A 21,311-nucleotide genomic window follows, 5' to 3' on the forward strand; every position below is an offset into this window, starting at 1 on the left:
CCCCACCAGCCTCCACTGGTATACAGTGCCAATGTAGTGCCAGTATTTCTTCCCATTGATGGTTTATGCAATATTTATGACAGCATACACATCAGATTTGGCCTAGGGAACTGACTCACGCACGTCTTTCAAATGAGATTGAAATTGCTCAGTGATACCTTGTGTTCTTAAAGGGACACTTCACTAATGTTTAACATCACATTCATTGTCTCCAGCACAATACTAGTGTCTACATGTGTGAAAACTGCGATTTTCTACATTCTGTAGTAAAAAAGCTAAGGTCCTAAGGAAATTAACCCCTATGATGTCATTGGGGGTTAAAAAAATAAATAATCTGAGATTTTCAGAAACTACAATGAATTCACATCCAGGCAGAGTGTGATTGTGGCTGTAGGTTTTGAAAAGCAATGAATTGAATATGTTGTTTTTTTACCCCAAATGACATCATACTGTCGGGGGTAATTTCCTTAGGACCTTTTCTCTTATCTTTTTGACAACAGAACGCTTTCACATAGGTCAACACTGGTGTGGTGCTGGAGATAATGAATGTGATGTTCAAAATTGGATAAGTGTCCCTTTAAGCATTACCTCATGAGATGGCAAGCGGCGATTAGTCTTGCACACTGTTAAAGTGTGTCGTTGCCTGAAGACCCCGAGGCTAGTCAATAAAACAAACAAACAACTGGTATGTGCACGGATTATCACTCCCCTACCCTTAGGGGACAGAGTACAATATGCTGAACAAATGTTTGGTAAACAATCCAAGCCGAAAATTGGTTATGGGCATAGTCTCTGTTTGCATCATGTACTTTAGCCCTAAACCACTTAATAGTTCACAGGAGGATCATCCTGCCGTTCTGAAGGAACATTTGGTTTTGGGTGATTGAATATAAGTAAGTGAGAAAATATATGGCCTCTGCTTTAGGGCCCCACTAAAGGTCAAGGTTGCTGTCCCAAGTTGCCTTTTCAGTGTCATGCGATTTAACCAAGATGCACTTTGTGGAATTGTACAGTACCAGTGGAGGCTGGTGGAGGTAGAAATCGGAGGACGGGCTCATTGTAATGCATGGAACGGAATGAGGAATGGTATCAAACACACTGATACCGTTCCTCATTCCGTTCCATGCATTACAATGAGCCCGTCCTCCGATTTCTGCCTCCACCAGCCTACGCTGAATTGTACATTTATAGATCTATAGACTCAGTGGTAGTGCTGCAAAAGACTGCTGAGTCTTCAATGTCAAATCAAAGTACATATCTAAGAGGTGCACTTAGGCTTTGGGCAATGTTTTCTCTTCATTGCCAAAGTCTCCAAAAACATGTCTTTGATTGGGATCCAGGCTGGCTATGGGAGCTGTTTGCAACAATCAGACTTTGACTATACTTCAACAAGGAGGATTACATCGTCTAACAATGTTTTATACATCAAGACATTTCTTAGAACCAACACAAGACATGAACCTCAGGTAAGTCATAAGAACCTCACATGCTCTCCTCAAGTAAGTCATAGACAAGACCTCCCCATACTGTAGGTCCGACGTCTAAACGTTTCCCTAATGATGCAAGCATTACCCTTGAAACTCTGACTCACTAAACACTTACATATCACTGTGTACTCCATCCTGGATAATACCACTTTCAATGTTCCATAAAGGTGACTCTATGAGATGTGAATAGGATATGTCCTCATTGTGAAGGAACTGATGTACAGTTCGGAATATAAATCAGTCTATGAATATGGAACGCTCCATTCGAATTTCCGTTCGGTAAAGCAGCTTGTCAGTCAGAGCGTCAGCATCCAGTTTTGCCTCACAAGACAAAAATACAGAATCCTGAAATATGATAAATTTGGCATCAATCTACTGACAGCTATGTGGGGCTTCAGTAGACTGACCGCCTAACTGTGTACTGCATGTACGAGAGGTTCTGATCCACTGCACTCCGACAGACACACATATAGACAAGGGAATTTGGAAGGCCAACACGCATACAATGAATCACGCATGCGGTCAACTACATCCCTTGAGCTGGGGTGTCAATGGGCTTGTTTTTCACCCGTCAGAAATGTAGTTTATTTTCAAGATTAGGAAGAAACCATGGCTGTCGACTACAGCAGTTGGTTTGCACTCACAAAGTTCAGGGATTGTGTCATGAATTATTTGTCTAATGAGCGCGACTGCTGGAAATAGTGTAAGGAACGTCTAGTGAATATTGTACTTGTTTGACATTTTCTTTTCGGTTCATGTTATTGGAAAAACAATGACAACTGAAATTGAAATAATGTCTTAAATAATTCTTTGAACTTTTATTATACAAATATAATGATCACATTCAGGGCTTAGATGAACAAATCCTAATAGCAAAAATATACTCTACTTCTCTGTACCGATGGTCCAGTAATATGATCAGCTTTGACATGAGATCTCAAAATCCAGCTCAGCTTTGAAATTATCTCTAAGAATATAGTCTCTTCTATTTTTAATCCAGATGCTTGTCATTCTGTTTTTAGTGTCTGAACGATTCACCATTTAAATATATACATATAAAACATGAATATGTTTCCGCCATTCCGCTGTTCACGGTGATCCATCCGTCAGTACCCCACAGCCTAGGAAGCATGCAGGCTGGCGGAGGTAGAAATCGGAGGTCGGCCTCATTGTAATGCATGGAAATACACATTGCAATTCTTGTAAACACGCGTGTTTGATGCCATTCCTCACTCCTTTCCATGCATTACAGAGAGCCCATCCTCCGATTTCTACCTCCGCCAGGTTCCACAGTTCAAAGGTCCTATCTCAATCGGAAAACCAAATCTAGAGAGGCAACAAACATGCCTTGCGTTTGTAAGTGCACTGCAGTGCCCACGCTGCGTCTGGGGTCAAATGAAGAAAAAGAGCCATTAAGTATTCTGTGCACATCTGAACCCCAATAATTAGAATCATTCCACATCCTGTGAACTCGGAGTGACCTGTTTTTTGCAGGAGAACTAAGACTGTAGGTTGTTCTTGGGATATGTCCAATCCAATTGACTGGATGGGAAGTGACAGAAGCATAAAAGCGCAGAGAGCCATGTTGCCGATTCTGAACACGTAATTAGCCCAGTCCCGGGAGAGCGTCTATGGTGAGTCTGCTTATTTCAGGCCTGCATTAGCAACGCCATCCATCTGAAAGTAGGGCACGCTGGATTGAACCTCTTTTTGCTGTCGGTGAAACCATTCATACTGTACATTAGCATTAAGTTATGAACAAAGTTGATGTTGTTTTTGTTTTATTTGCTTTGCATTGTAAAAACATAAACCTGCATTATACATTATACGTTCCCTCACAGACAGATGGAGAATAGCATGCATGCTTGTGCTTACACCAAAACATTTCAAAAGCGTGACAGATTGATTAACTGAGTGAAATTAAATCATTGGCACCGGTCCGATACAAAGCCTACCTCAGAGATATGCCTCATTCTAAAAAGCAATCAAACCATAATTGTTCCACTTCTTGAACACGTAAAAAAAAAATGCAGATTAGCATGGCAGCTACAAAGATTATGTATTCATTAATTTATTTTATAAAACCATCTGTTTAATTAAAATTATGGGTTTAATGACAGTCTACCGTCCAACAAATACATGTCTGAATTGCTGGCCTCTTTATGTTTTTTTTATGGACATATTTGAAAATGACTCAAGTGGTATTTAACTTGTGATTTTGTCTATGTGCTCTCTCTAGAAAGCTCTTGTAATGTATTCAGGCTGCCATGATGAGTTACAGCTAAGGCTTTGGACCTGACTGGGAGATGCTCTCCCAGTTGGAGATTATCCTTTACCCTTGAGTTGGGTCCTTCACTGGGATTATTCCTTGAAAACAGGGCTTGAGGGACACAGATTTTGCTCGGGTGTGCCACAACTTTGCAAAAATTATTTTGGAGATTGATGTTATATCCTGTGAAATATGGAGTTATATACATCTCTGTCTATACCACAAGGTACAGTACTGTATCAGGGGAGGCTGGTGGAGGCAGAGATCGGAGGACAGGCTCATTGTAATGCATGGAATGAGGAATGGTATCGATTTCTGCCTCCACCAGCCTCTCCTGTACTGTATGTATGTGATACAACCACATGACTGAGTTGGGAGTCTGTTGACCATCCATGCATGGTGTGATTACCCATTCTATTTTGTTCTGTTCTAGGTAATGAAACACCAATATTGCACCATATTCCACTGTATTTTCCCAGTTGTCAATTTTTCTTGGAAAATCAATGCAGCCACACACACACACACACACACACACACACACACACACACACACACACACACACACACACTCCCCCACAAACACACTCCCCAACACCCACACACCCACGCACGCACACATGCATGCACACGCACACGCACACCCAGACACACACACACACACACACACACACACTTTATACAACAATAGAAAAAAACAAAGGCTATCAATGTGGAGGATAAGATACGTCGTATATCAACACACACAGGATTCTGTATAAGCTCCATTAAACTCTTGGGAAGTTGAAGCTGCCATGATGCTCATATAAAGTGAAAGCACAAAGCATCCACCTTTCTGTCTCCTATGGAATGGTGGTTCACACCGCCTTACTGCAGTTGTCTAGGTTGTCTTCGGCTCTGACATTCATTCTAATCCTGGGTGTCAAGCGAATTCAACTTACTGTCCACATCACAGAGCGGAAACTAAGAATATTATCACATAATACAAATGGAGGTGCAACGGTGTTCATCATCGTGAGCTCTGCTTAAACATTCATCTCTTTTCCTCTTCACAGGGAGGCTCGTTTGATGTGTACAGGAAGGCTTCGTGTCATGAACAGGAACTTCAAGGAAAAAACGTTGGTCGTACTGGGAGAAAACAGCGATATGTATTATTGATCGCTATGATTTACTATTGATCAGGTGGAGACAGGATCATATCCACGCAATGGACTGTACAGTACAGTAGCACATGCCCTGTGTTCAACATGTGTGCCGAAATTTAAAGTGTACACGATACGCAAATACTCTGGGATTGCACAGCAGGACTGCTGACTTAAGAAGACAGGGGTATACAAAGAATATGTAACAGCTATGCACACTATCATAAGGACGTGCTTTCCTGTGAAGCCATTTTTAATGTGCATCAAATCTGCGCAATCTCCAAAGAGTCCATCTCCCAACCAGAAGTGATGAATAAATGAGAGCGTCTGACAGAGCAGTCATAGTCAAGATCAAAGGAGAGGGAGATAATTAACAGTAGACTAATTGGTACCCACCCCGAGTTTTCATCAGATATGAAAAACACTGCAGCTTTGCTTGCTATTAATTGCAAGAGAATGTGCATGAAATATGTTCTAGTGCGGAATTGTCAGTATTATCTTATGTACTTCCAAAGTACTGGAAAACAAGCATTCAGCCCCATACGCTACAACATATGTTTAAGACCTTAAAAAAGGAAATGAGCCAAAAAAAGGGAAATAAACTGTTATAGAACACTGTTGTTTGTTGTGGTTCACAGTATGTCATAACAATGTTTTAAAGCGGTATTGACAGACTAAATATTGTCACACTGCCCAGATGACTTAGAGAGAGATATTAAGATGATTTTTTAACATTATTAGTATTTCTCCACACAGTAGATCATCATCTTAATGCATATTATCCTGATGACATACATGACATACTATATTCGATATAACTAGCAAATGGGAGGTGATGAATGGCAGTATTCCTTATTTCAAGAACATCTGATAAGATATTTGCGAATTTGATATATTCAATGTGGAATCCAATATAGTTCAACAACTCTACATAACCAGTTTCAGTAAACATCAGATCAGGGAAGTGCACAGGGGGGGCCCTCCTGGGTGGTGTTTTAATTTTTTTGGCATACAAAGTTGTTGGCAATGCAGGACATGCCCCCCCCCCGCGCTGTTGTTCGCATCTCATTGCACCCCCCTGGCCCCTCACCACCCTGTTGTTCGCCTTGCATCTCATCGTACTAAGACACATACTAATGTAACTTGTAAAAAAATTGTGAACCTGTGTTCCCAAGTTCACTTTGTAATGTCTTCATTTTGATAACTGTTTATTTTCAGCCAACAGTGTAATAAGTCCCTGGAGGAAGTTTATTTTGCCCAATTGAAACGGGAAATGTAAAATAGTAGCATAGATTATTCAAGCAAATATAGAACCTGAGTAGCACTCCTTGACAGTGAGTTATTTAGCTGCAGGTACCCACAAACACAACATTGCACACTTACAACCCCCATAGGGACCAGAGGGACTATAAATAAAAAGGCCTAACAACACATATTCAAACACCCCTGGGACCACAGATGTCTTGAGTCTTTGTTGAACTGCTGCGGTCTTGTAGCATCTTCCTCAGTAGTTGTAAGCCTTTATTCATTTATTTATTATGTGTTGTTCATAAAAATATTACAGTGTATCTGGGCTGTGATCCCTACCTAAGACATGGTAGGGAAGACGCCTCAGGGACCCGAAGAACCGTTCAATAAGAATCTACATTACTCGTGTGTTGCCGAATGCAATCGCACAGTGTGCCTTGCCGTCTACGATACTGTACGACAGTGCCTCTGTAGGCTCAGTCAGACTGTCAGAAGTGTTTAGCGAGCGAACGGCAGTGGAGGTAGAATTGTTATGTTTTGCTATTTTGTATGTGGAGAGTTGGGATTCCTTTGGTACTGTGCAATGCCACAGAGAGGACCTCCTAATGAATGTTAATGATATGACAAACTGCTCAACTCCATATGCTATGGAATTACAGAATGACTGTGTAACAATATGTACATAGAATGATGCTACTACAGTAATTGCAATGATACAGTACTGCATAGGTATAGGAGAAACTTCATATAGTGTTGCCCACTCGCAAGTGTTACCCACTCCCTTTGTAACTGGTTGGCTGGGATTCAATCCCCCCTAGAGTCGAATGCTACCATACAACCACCATTCTCTACAATAAGTACACACAAAACAGCATAGTCGTTCACGTAGGTTTTTCAATACCTCCCAATGTATTCCTAAAAGTTTAACTCCTCATCTCACGGTTCCATTTCATCTCCCTGCAGCGCTGGCCTACAAAACAATTTTCTTTTGCTGAAACATTGTTCCCAAATGAAATGATAACACCCCCAATAACACCCACCGAGATGTGTAAATAACACAGATCAACAGTGGTGAGGTGGTGTGTCAGGTGCTGAGGGTGACGTTTCTTCTAAAGCTTCAACCAGATTAGAGGTTCACTAAGAATGATGAGTCCCTCTCTATTGCTGTCTGGTTCTGTCACACTGCCGCCTAAGTGTCGCACCAGGGCTAGATGTCTGTATAGGCACTCATTCTGACTAGCTATTACAGTACCTGGCAACATGGAATCAATCATCTAATCAAGCAGATCAACATTTGTACAAAATGAGGCTAATAGCTTGAGGCACTTTTACAAACATGAGCAACACAGCTGTGACTGATGTGGAGGTGCCTGCAGATTTCGTAGGGGAAAAGAATAGCTTGATCCATTTGCAAACGCAGTGGCTTGACAACACCTAATTTGTTTGTGTTTGCTTTGGGAGCTTGACATTGGACAGCAAATTTAAATTTTTCATTTTTATCTGAGATACATCATGAGATTAGGTTTGAAAGTCCACAACACTATCGATCTCTTTACCTTGAAGAGCAGAGTAGTGCATCCCGTGCTCCTAGTGACCATGTGGGTAAAGGGGGAAACATTTTAGCACGCTGCAGTGGCATGGCTTGTGAGACTTTGAATGCAGTGAGCACATTTCTGTGTTTCAAGCTTTTCACAAACTGAATATTTTAAATGTTGTTATTGACTGGTGCAGCTTGCAAGGTAACTCAGGGCCTCATAAATGCACCCTATATATATGTTGCTTCAAATGGCTAAAACATTAATCTGTATTTTTAATGGTAAAATGGACCATGCCAACTCTCCAAGAATAAAGGCAGAGGTTTTGCTGTGGCACTGTTGTCACCAAACGGCAGTAGTTTATCTTTCAAATGCCGGTGCCATAGTGAGGACAGAGCAAAATATGGAATTATAGGACAATAATACAGATTGCTTGGTAACAAGGTTAAATGTTGATAGGATTTGGAGAGAACCTTCTGCTGCATTTTGTGCAAGGGTGACTACAGAATCAACCTTTGGTAAAGAATAATGGGTTCCCTTTCAGGAGGATGTGAAATTGGATTGCTCATACAAAGTGCTTGCCATGGATAAACCTATGTTATCCAATTACCTCACTAAACTACGTTAAAAAAGCTTGAGGTGGAAAGTCCAGGCAACCTTGTTACTGAGTGAAAACACATTCACAGATGCAATACAATACAGTGAATATGTGTTTTGTGAGATCAACATTTATAAAATTATGCTTTTCTTTCTTGAGAACTGTTTTATTTACAGGATGTTTCATGTGACAAGAGATTGTGTCGGCAATGTTTCTGTATCGTCTCTGATACATGATAACCTTTTTCACCAAACACCAATGCAGATAGCACTTTTCTCCAATAGAGGGCAATGGTATATTATATAAAGCACTTCTAACTCCATCCCACATAAGAGATTTTGTTTCTGTCTTTACTTTTGTTCTGACCCTCTTTGTTTCTGATTTGATTATTTGTGCATACTGTACAGTCTGTATACAAGGATTTTCTTCAAATGATTTATTCAGAGAATCATAACATCACTGTAGCCAGAAAAGACATCTTGAAAGCCACATTTTAAAATTATCCTTTATCATTTCAAACAAATGAAAAGGGACTCCATCATATGTGAATTTATGATGCTCAAATGCCAAAGAACAGTGTCCCCAACTGTATGTATTCCCAGTAATTGATAGCTGAACACCTCTAAGTTTGGAACAACTCCAGTCCAAAACAAGAGATCCAATTTGAATTGAAACCACATTACAATTATTAGTGCCCAATGCCCACTCTCGTGCCACCAGCTGGGCCCATTCATTCTCACTTGTTATTCTAAAGCTCTGTTCACTTGGCATGCGCCTACATTCTTCTTACACACAGTAACTGAGCAATTATAGGTGGGAAGGTAGGGGTTAGTGAAGGAGTACAGTAATTACACAGTCACCATTACCTTCTATACTCCATCTCAGACTGTTTCCGCCATCCACAATACGTTGTTCCTACGTATTACCTTCACTCCGATGACTTTCTTTATGAAGATAATTTCCATGACTGACTGGCCTGAATGTGCAAGTGTGAGTAGTTCTTACTGTTATAGTCATACTGTGCTGTTTCAAAAGAGTCAAAGTCCCATTATTTATAAAAGAATCAGTCAGCACAGATATGCATAAAAAGCCTTTGATTCTGATACAGTATATACATAGCCTGGAGACAGAGTACAGAGTCTCTGAGTTATTTTTCAGTCTTGCCACTTTAGCCGGGGGTCATAACTACGATTGTCTTAGATGTTAAGAATTATGCGTGAAAAGCATAGTTACTCTAATATGATATTAGAGAATATGAATGTGAAATAAATGCTTATCTCAAATCATTGAATGGAGATTTAAAGATCCTGTTTTCAAGAACTCATTGACTTGAAACAATCAACAGAAAGTGATATAATGACTTGAGGGAGGTTACTATTATTGCTCAGTAGAGGGGAAACTGTTAGACATCCAATGTAGGATCCAGTATCCGGGCAGACCAGGGAAGATTGAAAGTCAAACTTGTAGACTGGCAAATGAGATGAAAACCACTGGGTTCTGAAAAAGTGAGGACCAATGAATTAGTTATCAACCATTACTGACAAACTCAACTGACTTTATTCCTCTTAAAACGCAACCGAATCGGAGACGGGGATTCTATCCTGTCCTGTACTTAGAGATATATTTGCTTCAAATAGGGAATACATTAACTCCCCCAATGCATCCAAGGACAATATAACTAAGACAATGATGAACAGCGCTGTGATCCATGTTTGTTTTTGTGTGACACCGCGGCTACAGCTAACGGATGGTGCTCAAGAACACTAATTAGTGTGGCTGACACAGAGAGTACACATTTATTAAGTATGAGTGCCGGGGTGTTTCAGAACACAAGTCTGGCCCTCCCCAGACCCTTACCTCCCTTGAGGTGTGTAAAGCGATGGTAAAAATACACAGCAGGCTCAAGACATAGCTTGGTGCCAAGTGTGATGGAGGAGAGGGAGAGCCACAACACTGTGAGGACGAGGAGCCCTTTGAAGGACGCCCAGTAATGACCTGTCCTCGCTGTTTGGCCTCTGGAGGCAGCAGTCGGCTGCTGCGATGGTACTCACAGATTAGGCCTGCAAGCGCCAGGGTTGCAGGGGAGATCAGAGACTCTGGGTCACCCTTGTCAGTGTGTTGCCACCATGATCACGCTGGGCCACTGACAGGTCTGGTGGTGGCGGAGGACATTGAGGGACCCGATCGCCCGACAGGGCCGACACCGCGCCACACAGGCCTGCAGCCTGTGCACTCGGATGGTCTTAGAGCCAGGCGCCTTCATGACACAGCCGATGCATTTCCAGCCAGTGAGTCTGATAGCTCCTGGCAGTGAGCATTTTTTAGTTCACTTTCCCGTGCTTGTGTTAATTTGATGACAGGACTGCACAGCTGCAGGGCTGGGTGTGCTCTCGCATTTCATAAATAATATCACTTAGTTAAACCATTACATGGGACAAATGTAATGCGGAAAGAAAAGTATCACAGTGAAATCCACTAGGATATGGAAAGGTGATTTAAATTTAATGCTGTGCTGTCAGGTTTCTTACTCTGTTTCTTTCACCCTGGTGAAAAAAAGAGACAATGATACACACGGTACTGGAGGCTGTGGCCTCACAAACAGGCTCTCAGGAAAGATTCTCAGGGGTACAGTACATCAGAGTGGCATTAAAGAGTGCATTTAAATGATTCATAATTCTTTCTCACATTAGCCTCTACTGTATTACATTACATGTTTGAAATGGGGCTGCTGCTCCATTCTGTATTTGAAGAGCATCTACTGTAACCAGTGGGTGACTATGCAGAGCTGGGTGCGTAATTGTTCAATAAATAACTGCTAGCAATATAGGGAATGGTGAAAGTGTTGTTGGTAACTAGCTACTGTTCATACAGTACAACATGCAGAGGGCTCAGCATTGCAGAGGGCTCGCATTGATTCTGAGAAGATTGCACTGTGATGAGTCTTTGTTAATACACTACTATTATTTCAATGCTGTTAAGGATCTCAGTTAGCCCCTTTCACCACTTGATAGATCTCATCAAGAGCTTTCTATTGATATATCTTGAATATAGTATAACTCATGAAATGGCCCAAAATAGGCCCTTAGGCCCTTTGCCGGCCAAGGCCTCGTCACAGTACCATGTTGAATAGTTGCAGTATCACTTTGGCCTCATTCCCTCCGCCTTTCCACAGTTTTTCCAAGACAGAAGGGAATCAGGAAATTGAGGAGATTGACATACAAACATGGGTTTGGGTATTACGACCGCATCAACGACAGCACTTAAATAATAGATTGTTGAATTTCAAGGGGAATTGGATCATTTCAGGGCAGCCTCTCATCATTACTGCACAGAGAAACTGAAATCTCTCTCTTTAAAAAAGGAACGGAGGCATCATCACTTCATCATTCAGCTGATAAAATTAAGAGGGTCATCGGATGATTCACTTCCCACTGTCCCAATTAGTGCCTGGAGGTTCTGCGGCCCACTCCGATGTGACATAATGTGCTTCTAGACAGGCCGACACTGCGCTCGTCTCTGGGTGTGAACAAAGCAGACTTTGGTTGGTGTTCTCTTAAGAGACAATCGACTGTGCAGTGTGCAGACAGTGTCCTTATGAAGCCTGAGTCGTGAATGATGTACTGGGAGCGTAAAGTAGCTGAGAGTGCTGCAGACATGGCAGTGTCATCTTTAGTTCTGTCTCAACTGTTGCGAGGACGGCACTGCACGTGTACAGTGGGAGAGCATGCCAGATTAGAGGGCCATATCTAAATTATGATTTTAAGAAAAACCTGCGCAATTAAACTACTGTACACTGCGTGATAAGAGAATGGACATCAAGCTCTCTATGGAAGTTAAATGCATTTTGACAATAGTAAAAACTGTAAGGCTTTTGTTTAATATTTAATTAGGTTTTTTGCCCAAAATGTGAATAGATACTCTCTATATGTTGTTGTATATCATACTCTCTATATGTTGAATATCATACTCTCTATATGTTGTTGAATATCATACTCTCTATATGTTGTTTAATATCATACTCTCTATATGTTGTTGAATATCATACTCTCTATATGTTGTTGAATATCATACTCTCTATATGTTGTTGAATATCATACTCTCTATATGTTGAATATCATACTCTCTATATGTTGTTGAATATCATACTCTCTATATGTTGAATATCATACTCTCTATATGTTGTTGAATATCATACTCTCTATATGTTGTTGTATATCATACTCTCTATATGTTGAATATCATACTCTCTATATGTTGAATATCATACTCTCTATATGTTGTTGAATATCATACTCTCTATATGTTGAATATCATACTCTCTATATGTTGAATATCATACTCTCTATATGTTGTTGAATATCATACTCTCTATATGTTGCAATTATTATTTACTTAAATTGCTGACACTTGACATTTGTGCATTAGCAAGTCACGATACACATTCACATCAGATGCCTTAGAGATCACATGGGCACATTCAAACACATTCCAGTGATTGGTTGGAAGTTAAATCATAAAAATATGATTAAATATTACCTGAAAGTGTCAGGGCTTTCTAGTCTATTGCTCTCATGTTGGACATAAATAAGCAAACAGCATTGGAACATACATTGGCTGGCAAGGAACAAAAAGCTTTATTTGTGGCCGTCTATGACAACTGATCTGAAGCAACATAAATATGATTCATTTAGAGCTGACAGGAGCATTGTAAACCTGCATGTCAATAACATTTGAAAGCAATTTCAGTGGCCTCTTGCATAAGATGTTTCCAAATGCCAGGGAGAACATAGGTCATGCTTGTTTGTCATTACCGCCGCAGTGATTGAACATAATGACATCTTGCAATACAAACAGTATGACATTTTGAACAATATGACATGCAAATTAAAGAGAGAGCTGATAAAAACCACTGTTCAAAGCATAGGTATGGAGCAGGGCATAATTGACTGGACCCATCAACTGAAAAGCTCAATACAATTCCTACGGTTGAGTGTCTCTTTCAAGACTAAACAACAGAACAAATAATTGGCCGGGCCAAAAGTGGTAGTTCGGTGCTCTATCTGGTTCTCTAAATGGAAAATGTAGAGGCTAATTCAAGCATTGCTAGCAATTAATGAAATCCACAAAAAGTTATAACCTGGACAAAATTATAAAGCATGTGTAATCACAAAAAAAAAAAAAACATGTTTATTTTATCTTATTGACATCATAATGGCTTTGAGTGAAATTATTGATAGGGAATGACCAGTAGAAACAAGGAACTTCCTGAATATGACAACTTCCTCTGCAATAAAGAACACAGGAAGTGTAACTATAACACCATGAGCAATCACCAGATAGTGGTGAACTGACTATAACTAATGATGTACAGGAATAACACTCCTGGATGGTTTCATAGTATTATTCAAATGTACTCTGATAGTGACAGGCCTATAGAGTAACTGTAGTTATCACTCCCATGGCATCAATAAGATGATGACCTACTAATGTACAGGTCAAAATATCAGCATAAACGCACTTCTTAAAAGGGCTGGGAAGGCAGTGAGAAGAGAAGTACACAGCATGCAGGCCTCAATGCAGTAAATCTAACAAGGTTATTGCTTACAACAGCTATAAGACAGCATTCTAGCAATGGTGAGATAAATGGTGCCAATAAAGGTCAAGGGTTAGTGTGCTGATGTAACAGTGTTCACCTTTTGGCTTTATATCATGTCTGCCTTTTGTTGTAGACCTAATTGAGTATAGTGTCTATACAGAACTATAGAGGCAATTTCTAATAATTTCAGTGAAATAATAATTTACAAGTTAAGTTTGTGTAAACATAGTAGTAGATTAAAATAGCCATTAGCATATTGTCTCAAATGTGTTAGATATTAATTAGCATTAAGCTAATTGTTTGCTGGTACTATCAGATAACATAATTATACCTTATAGTATGTGCTATAAGTGCATAAGATGCATGAATGTCAAATTATAACTGTGGAGAGGAGTGGATTTTATCAACATGTTCTGCCATAAATCCTGGCTCAGCAAGGCTACAGTTTATCACAAGCAGAAATCTGTTCTCCTTTTTCACTTGATCCGTTCACTGATACGCAAAGGAATTCAATCAGCCTCAGCTTACCAACATAAAAAGGTTTTCACATTACTGTGGATGTTCATGGTTCTGAACCAACTTCAATAGCCTGCCAGACCTTTAAAGTATGGTCTTTGTTGCACAATATTAAAGGTGACCCTTTCTTTTATTCCAGTGATTGTGCAACTGCTAATACTCATCATTGGACTCAATTGAAAGATTGCCTGGCAACATCTTTCTTTACCGGAAACAAAATGGGCTGTAACCTCCAATCTTCACAGTTCCTCTGTGTGGCTGAGGCCACAACATTTTTCACTGATTCAAATCTGCACATTAGCAATGTAATCAATCTGACCTACAGTAGGGAAAGAAGTGGTTTTATACATACTAAGCAATTTCTTTAGAAAAGATTTGAGTCCTTGTGGATTCCAAAGAAAACCTTGGTGTTGTCTAATTTAAAGGTTCATTGAAGTCCAAGTAACTAGGGTAGATTGTAGAAGTCTTTTTTTACTACATATATTATTACAACAATGTTCATACAATGTTAATACTAGTTATAGTGTTACTCCAGCAAATACAGAGACGTGCAACTTAACAATTACAAAGACACATACTGTATTTGGTTACTTACCCTGAAAGGAGTCTATGTACAAGGACAGACGTTGGTTCCAAATCATCTCATGAAGTAATTTAAAACAAGTCATTGAGTCTTTTCAGAGAATTTGGGATGATTTGGGCATGCCATTCCAAACATGCTAATTCAATCAATCTGTTAGTGACAGTGCCCAGATAAACAGAACCAAAGAGTGGATTGAAGTATGTCCATATACTAATTTTAGGATAAAGAACCAAATGCATGCAATTTAAAGTACAGTATAAGATATTTTCAGGATGGTGTTAGTTTTGGCATAGATTGCACCTTGCACCTTTCTATGATGGATCAATTAGAACAGACCCCATTTACTAAAGGTACACCAAACACACCAGGTAAGAAATCATTCACAAATTATGCCATCATTGACACAATGCAATGTACTGTAGGTCCACTGCATCTCTGTGCAATCTCCCCTGTAAGTCAATCGAAATCAAACAGAATATGTTCAAAACTGAATATTTGGAAATTACCTTCTGAATGAGATTTTCTCATTGTTTGTGTACCTCCTGTTCTCTTTGATGGCAGATTCATACCAACAAAGAAACTCTTAAGGGATTCATAGAAAAAAGATGATTTGATTAAAAACATGCAATATCAAACTACTGTAATGTGCCATGATATTGAATCTGTGACAAAGGCACATTTCCAGTTATCATATTTCTAAGATGTAAAATTAATGAGTGTGAAAATAGCCAGCAATCCCTGTGACATTAGCTGGAGTTGCACTTGTGTCTGTCTCCTTATCAATACAAATCTAAGTTTAACAGGCATTTATAACAACCTTTAATGCTTTTATAATGACATACGGTAGTGGAGAATTTTTTTTAGGTAAAGTCCTAGCAGAGGGGGGAAATAAAGCTTTAAATTTAATCAATGGAATAACACTTGAAAACATGTTTACAGTGATATTGATTTTCCATCTGGGAATGGAATTTAAAAAATACAATTTAACTCTAGGCAGAGGACCATACAGTATGAACAACCCTGGCAGTATAGCTTATGGTGACCGAGTTAAGAAATTTAGAGTAAAGAACAAAATCTGCAGGGCTTGCAGTATGACAGGAGCCCTATGAATTTGAGTGGGAGCTAGCCGACAAAATCTAATGCCTTCCACTCTGTATCATAAACCTTTGTCTTTCTCACAGCTTTATCCATCTAACAATCATTACATTTTAATGCAACAACTCCCAAAGGGAATGAATGTGCTGTGGTGGTTTGGGGTATTTCTTGTTTCTTGTCTAATAAAGTGCTACAAGAAGATTAGTTTACTTCCGGGCAAAAGGATGTAGCCCTCAGTGAAGTAAAAAAATAATACAGCATTAAGACTGGCCTAGGGGCTCACTAGATTTTCTGACTTCACTATAGTTTTAAATGAAACATTTCCTTTCCACAAAATGGGATTGCTTTCATTCCAGATCCATATTTGCATTTTAAACTCTTTTAACCTGGAAGAAAGCCACACACTTTCTGCTCTGCCTGGTCACAATAAAGTGGAATTCACCAACAAATACTACAGGTGTACTTATGCACAATATACTGTATATACTATATACGTACAGTATAAGTTCCTGAATGTCCATATAAAATCATAACTAATATGAACATGGATATGAGAGCTGGTCTAGAACAAAGCCTGCACACCCTGTGGCTCTTCATGACCGGCCTCGACAAACAGAAAGTGGCGCAGAGAGATAGTTTGCAGCTATGTTTCTTTCAACTAAATATCCCATTTAAAACATGGGCAGTCTTTGAACATGTTTGTACCATTGAAATCAACAGTGAGTCAGGTCATTAAGAAATGGTAAGCAGAGTACAGACATCATTTATATACACAGGCTAGAAAGCAAATGCTCTTTCTCCCAACTTCTCTCAACTTTTAATGGCTAATTTTACCTTTGAATTCTGATTATACTTGTGGAAAAATAATTATCTGATTTAATACAAACCCCAGGATCATCCACGTCCTTGAGCACTTTCGATGCCTGAAGCATCCCTCCAAACTTCTCTCAGAGTGGCATATTGGACAAAGCCTGCTATTCCGCCTGTGATTTTGGCCATGGGCTAAATCCTGTATTAACATACCTTGAAATCAAAATATATAAATATATCACCATGCAAATTATTTTCATTATCATTAGAAATGTTGATTCTACCATGATTCTAACCACTGACCAATGCCTGCTTACTGTATCTAGAAAAACATGTATTTTGCTGCTGTAATGACTACTGTAAAACTGCTGTAAAACTACTATTTTTCATCTTATCTTTGAGACCTGCTTACCTGTTTTGGTTGTATTAGGGCCTGGGTATTTGCAAGATGCTTTGCTAAACCTCTCAAGGGCAAATCTTATACCATATTTATCTGTTGAAAATTAAATGATTTATGGGATCTCATTCACTCCTTTCACACAGACACATGTGCAGCTCCAGCAGTGTCTATTTCTTGTGCCCAGTCAATGGGTATCTAGGATCTTCAAAAACAGGATCAACATTTTCCCAGGGTGTCCATAGCACAAATGGCCCAAGCACGCTGGTGCTTGAAAATCAAAGTAAGCCAAGAGGTGCCTCTGTGGCTGCAAGAACTTGAGGTCTGGGGCTACGCGACAGTGTGTCTGCCCCTGCAGAGTCTACCATGCTGGTTTTATTAGTGTAGTCTCACAAACCTCCATCCATATTGTGTGTGTGTGTGTGTGTGTGTGTGTGTGTGTGTGTGTGTGTGTGTGTGTGTGTGTGTGTTTCTGTGTGTGTGTTTCTGTGTGTGTGTCTCAAGCCCTGTGATTATCCCAGCTTTCTCACTGATAGATGCTCCGATTCACCAAGAAAGTAAACAGACGGCCTTGCGGGCCACTCACAAAGTAATAGCCTCTGAGCACCAAAACAAAACAAACAATAAAATCCCATATATGGCAGGTCCCAAACCAAGCTTAAACAAAGAGGAGCATGACCTACTAAATTGTAATAACGGGTTGAAAGCCTTCATTTGAATTATCTACAAACTGAAGATTATTTTTGGTACAATTCCAACCACCTTGGTCATCATAATCCTTGGGGTGGGACCTTGCAAGGCACAAATGTGGTCCTCTCAGGGTATGAACGCCTAATAAGGGAAATAACAGTAGGTGTTGCAAAATTGAACAGCTGCGACAGTAAATAAGGTTTATGTGGCAGAGGGAATGCAGTATCTCATCTGTCACCAGGGTAACTGGTGAAGTTGTTGATCCCTTGGGGAGGTTGGTGTGCCTCGTCTCTATTCTCTCCCTCTAGTCAATGGCACAAGGCGATGCCTTCTCCAATTATGATTATAGGTGTACGACAAAGCTTCTGCTAATGAACACATCAGCCCACTAATGTTCAATTAGGTCTAGACAAAGACCACATCAAACTACAGATTACACAGGTCCAATGGCCCAACCTTTGGATTTCAAGACTCGGTTGTTGTTCAGGTGCCAACCGAACCAAGAGGATTTAGAGGATTTAGCTAAAAGCAATCATACTGATACTTAAACTCACCCCGCTTGCCAGCAGATGAACTATAGTACAGTAGGGAGAGATAACAACCTACTCTTGTTGTGTTTCTGGCCAAGCATTGGCTTTAGCCCAAAAACAAATGATACACAATCACCTTCATGGAACAGGTATTTGATTTGTGTTACATCATCTATGGGTATTCATAGGAAAACATGCATTGATCTTTGTATTTCAATGTGGGTTCATGGTGATTTAATTAGCGAAGGATAGTGCAAACAAAACGTAATAATAATAAATAAGAACATATAATTGACACGTATCTCAACACTCAAATACTGTATGTACTGTACTACGGTTCTCCTATGGACTTTAGTCATGAAGTTGTCCTTCACTTGAACACAGAAGTGCAATTTGAGATGAGGCATTGACTGTCAAATCAATGTAAAAGCCATGGATGTTTGCAGTTCAACTCCCTGGGGCACTACATGAATGCTCCTCTTGTTCCCCTTGTTGATCTCCCTCTGTTTGACATGTCTTGCTTTATCTAACTTGTACAAAGGATAGGACGTAACAGGCTCATTTGAGCCATTTCTTCCGGGAGACTTGAACGTAGTCACTTAAAGAGTTGGTTGGACAAAAGACATGGTGGCATGGATTTGCACTCATTCAGGACAATTCACGATTGCGGTGCAGACTCACTACGGAGTCCTCACCAACCTCATCATCCAAGACATCCGAGTTATCCATTTAAAGAGTGTGGCCTTTTGAACTTCATTTCACCTTCCAAAACAATTCATGTGAGCAGAAGGTGCTAGCTCATTTTCCATTAAATTACCATTTACTATAGCTAACCACATGCTCAGTAGATTACTGGAGACTCTGACCAGAGGGTAAGTTTGTTTGCTAGTTAACTTTTGAAAAATATTTGAATTGGAAATTCACCACCTCTAATGATTGTGGTTTTATAACACATTGTATGAACTGTGGTTTATGCAGAAACCAATCTTCATTTGATGTGCTGTATGCCGTAGGCCTGTGAGAATTACTGTATTTCAAAGGTCCCGCACTCACTGACCCTACAATACTTAAACATTGGCAGTGTCATTTCTTCACATTTCATCATACCACCAGGGCTGTATTGGTTTTTTAAAGCTGTGAACATGGATTGACACCCTCATTCAAAGTTACATTTGATGGAGCCAGATCATAAAAAAACATAGGGAGACCTCAAACAAGTCCATACCCTTTTTGAGATATTGGCTGTTATGATGTGGGTGGTTGGAGGTTCTAAAAATGAAAAAGAGAAGAGAAGAGAAGGAGAATGATAGAAGGACATATTGTCTAGGCTTACTGTAGTATCAAAATGTCAAATTATAATTACTGCTTAATGAACGTGGGTGAGATTGGCGTTGACATCGTAATAGTCAGAGTCATGGTGTTTGCTAGTGTTACTGATTGACAATACAGCAGCTTAGGTTGTTTATACAGCATATAAACGACAAAATGCAGCATTGTAGATACAAATGTTATTTTTTGTATGTGGTGAATACTGACGATTTGATAATTAGATATAGAGTTGTTCATCAGTGTTATAAATATGGATGAACTAATCAACCAAATTCTACTCTACTTTATGTTGAACCATCGACTTACATGGCTACAAATCCTTTCCAAATGTCAATGGTATATATTCACCTCTGTTTTAAAAGGACAAAACTCGGTACAACAGGACACACCTGCATGACTTTGCCATGATTATGGCCTCATGTTGAGAAATAAATCACTGTAATGATTCCTTTGAGATAACGAGCCAAGACATTGATACATTATTAATTTGTTAGTGATAAAAGGAAGGTAATGAAAAGAAGAAATCTATTCATACCTTCCATTAGTTTTTTTGTGCATTTGGCTGAGGGACATAAAACAAGCAAGCTGTTTTGTGCCTTGTTCCAAGCCCCTGGCCATGGTGTAATGAAAGTCTTGACATTCAAAATATATAGCGTTAAATAATTGTACTGAATCAAGGCATGAGGTAAAGGCAAAAAAAGACATGAGAAAACTGGATTTTCCTGATATTTCCTTGGAAACTACATGACTGACCAATCACTGTACAGTATGTGACCATGTTGTTTCCATGTCTGTTAGAGACCATAAAAGGAAACATTTATCAATATTTCTACCACGTGCCACTGCATTCTCCACTAGAAATAGCTACATTGACATTAGACAGACTGAATGTTATTGTAGTGTTCTAGAGTGCTTTTGTATTCCACTGTATGTTTGGTCTATCAAATAACTTAGCAAAACACAAAGGCACCATGGAATCATCAAGGAAAGAACTAATACTGGACTGTTTTCACCGGATCAGTTAGCATGTGTTCCTCTTTCTCATTGATTCATCTTGCCAATTTTATTTATGATAATACAATTCAAAAGTAGGAAAGACTGAGATTTGTCAAGCATATCAACTTATTTTATACATTTACAGAACTCACTGAAGCATGCTCAGGCATTCATTACCAGTCTTATATAGGGTTCAGTCATAGGCAGCTCTCAAGGATGGGTACATAATAACGTATGGGTTGCCAGAGCAGAAGTAGGATTTAAATAACGTTTTGAATTCAGATGCAAGCTTCGGCTTATGGTGTAATAGACTTATGAACGGGGAAATGTTTGATACAAATTGATAAGCCATGAGAAACTAGAGGATTACGGATGTAACCCAGGTTCTATGAAGGAGACGAGGTAAACCACTATGGAGCATGCCCTGTCTGTACCTATTCACTGAAAACCCTATTCAATCATGCCTGGTATGGGCTAAGGATGCTTGCAGGCA

The sequence above is a fragment of the Argentina silus genome (genome assembly GCF_951799395.1).
Source record: "Argentina silus genome assembly, chromosome: 15".
In the NCBI taxonomy this organism is placed as follows: Eukaryota; Metazoa; Chordata; class Actinopteri; order Argentiniformes; family Argentinidae; genus Argentina; species Argentina silus.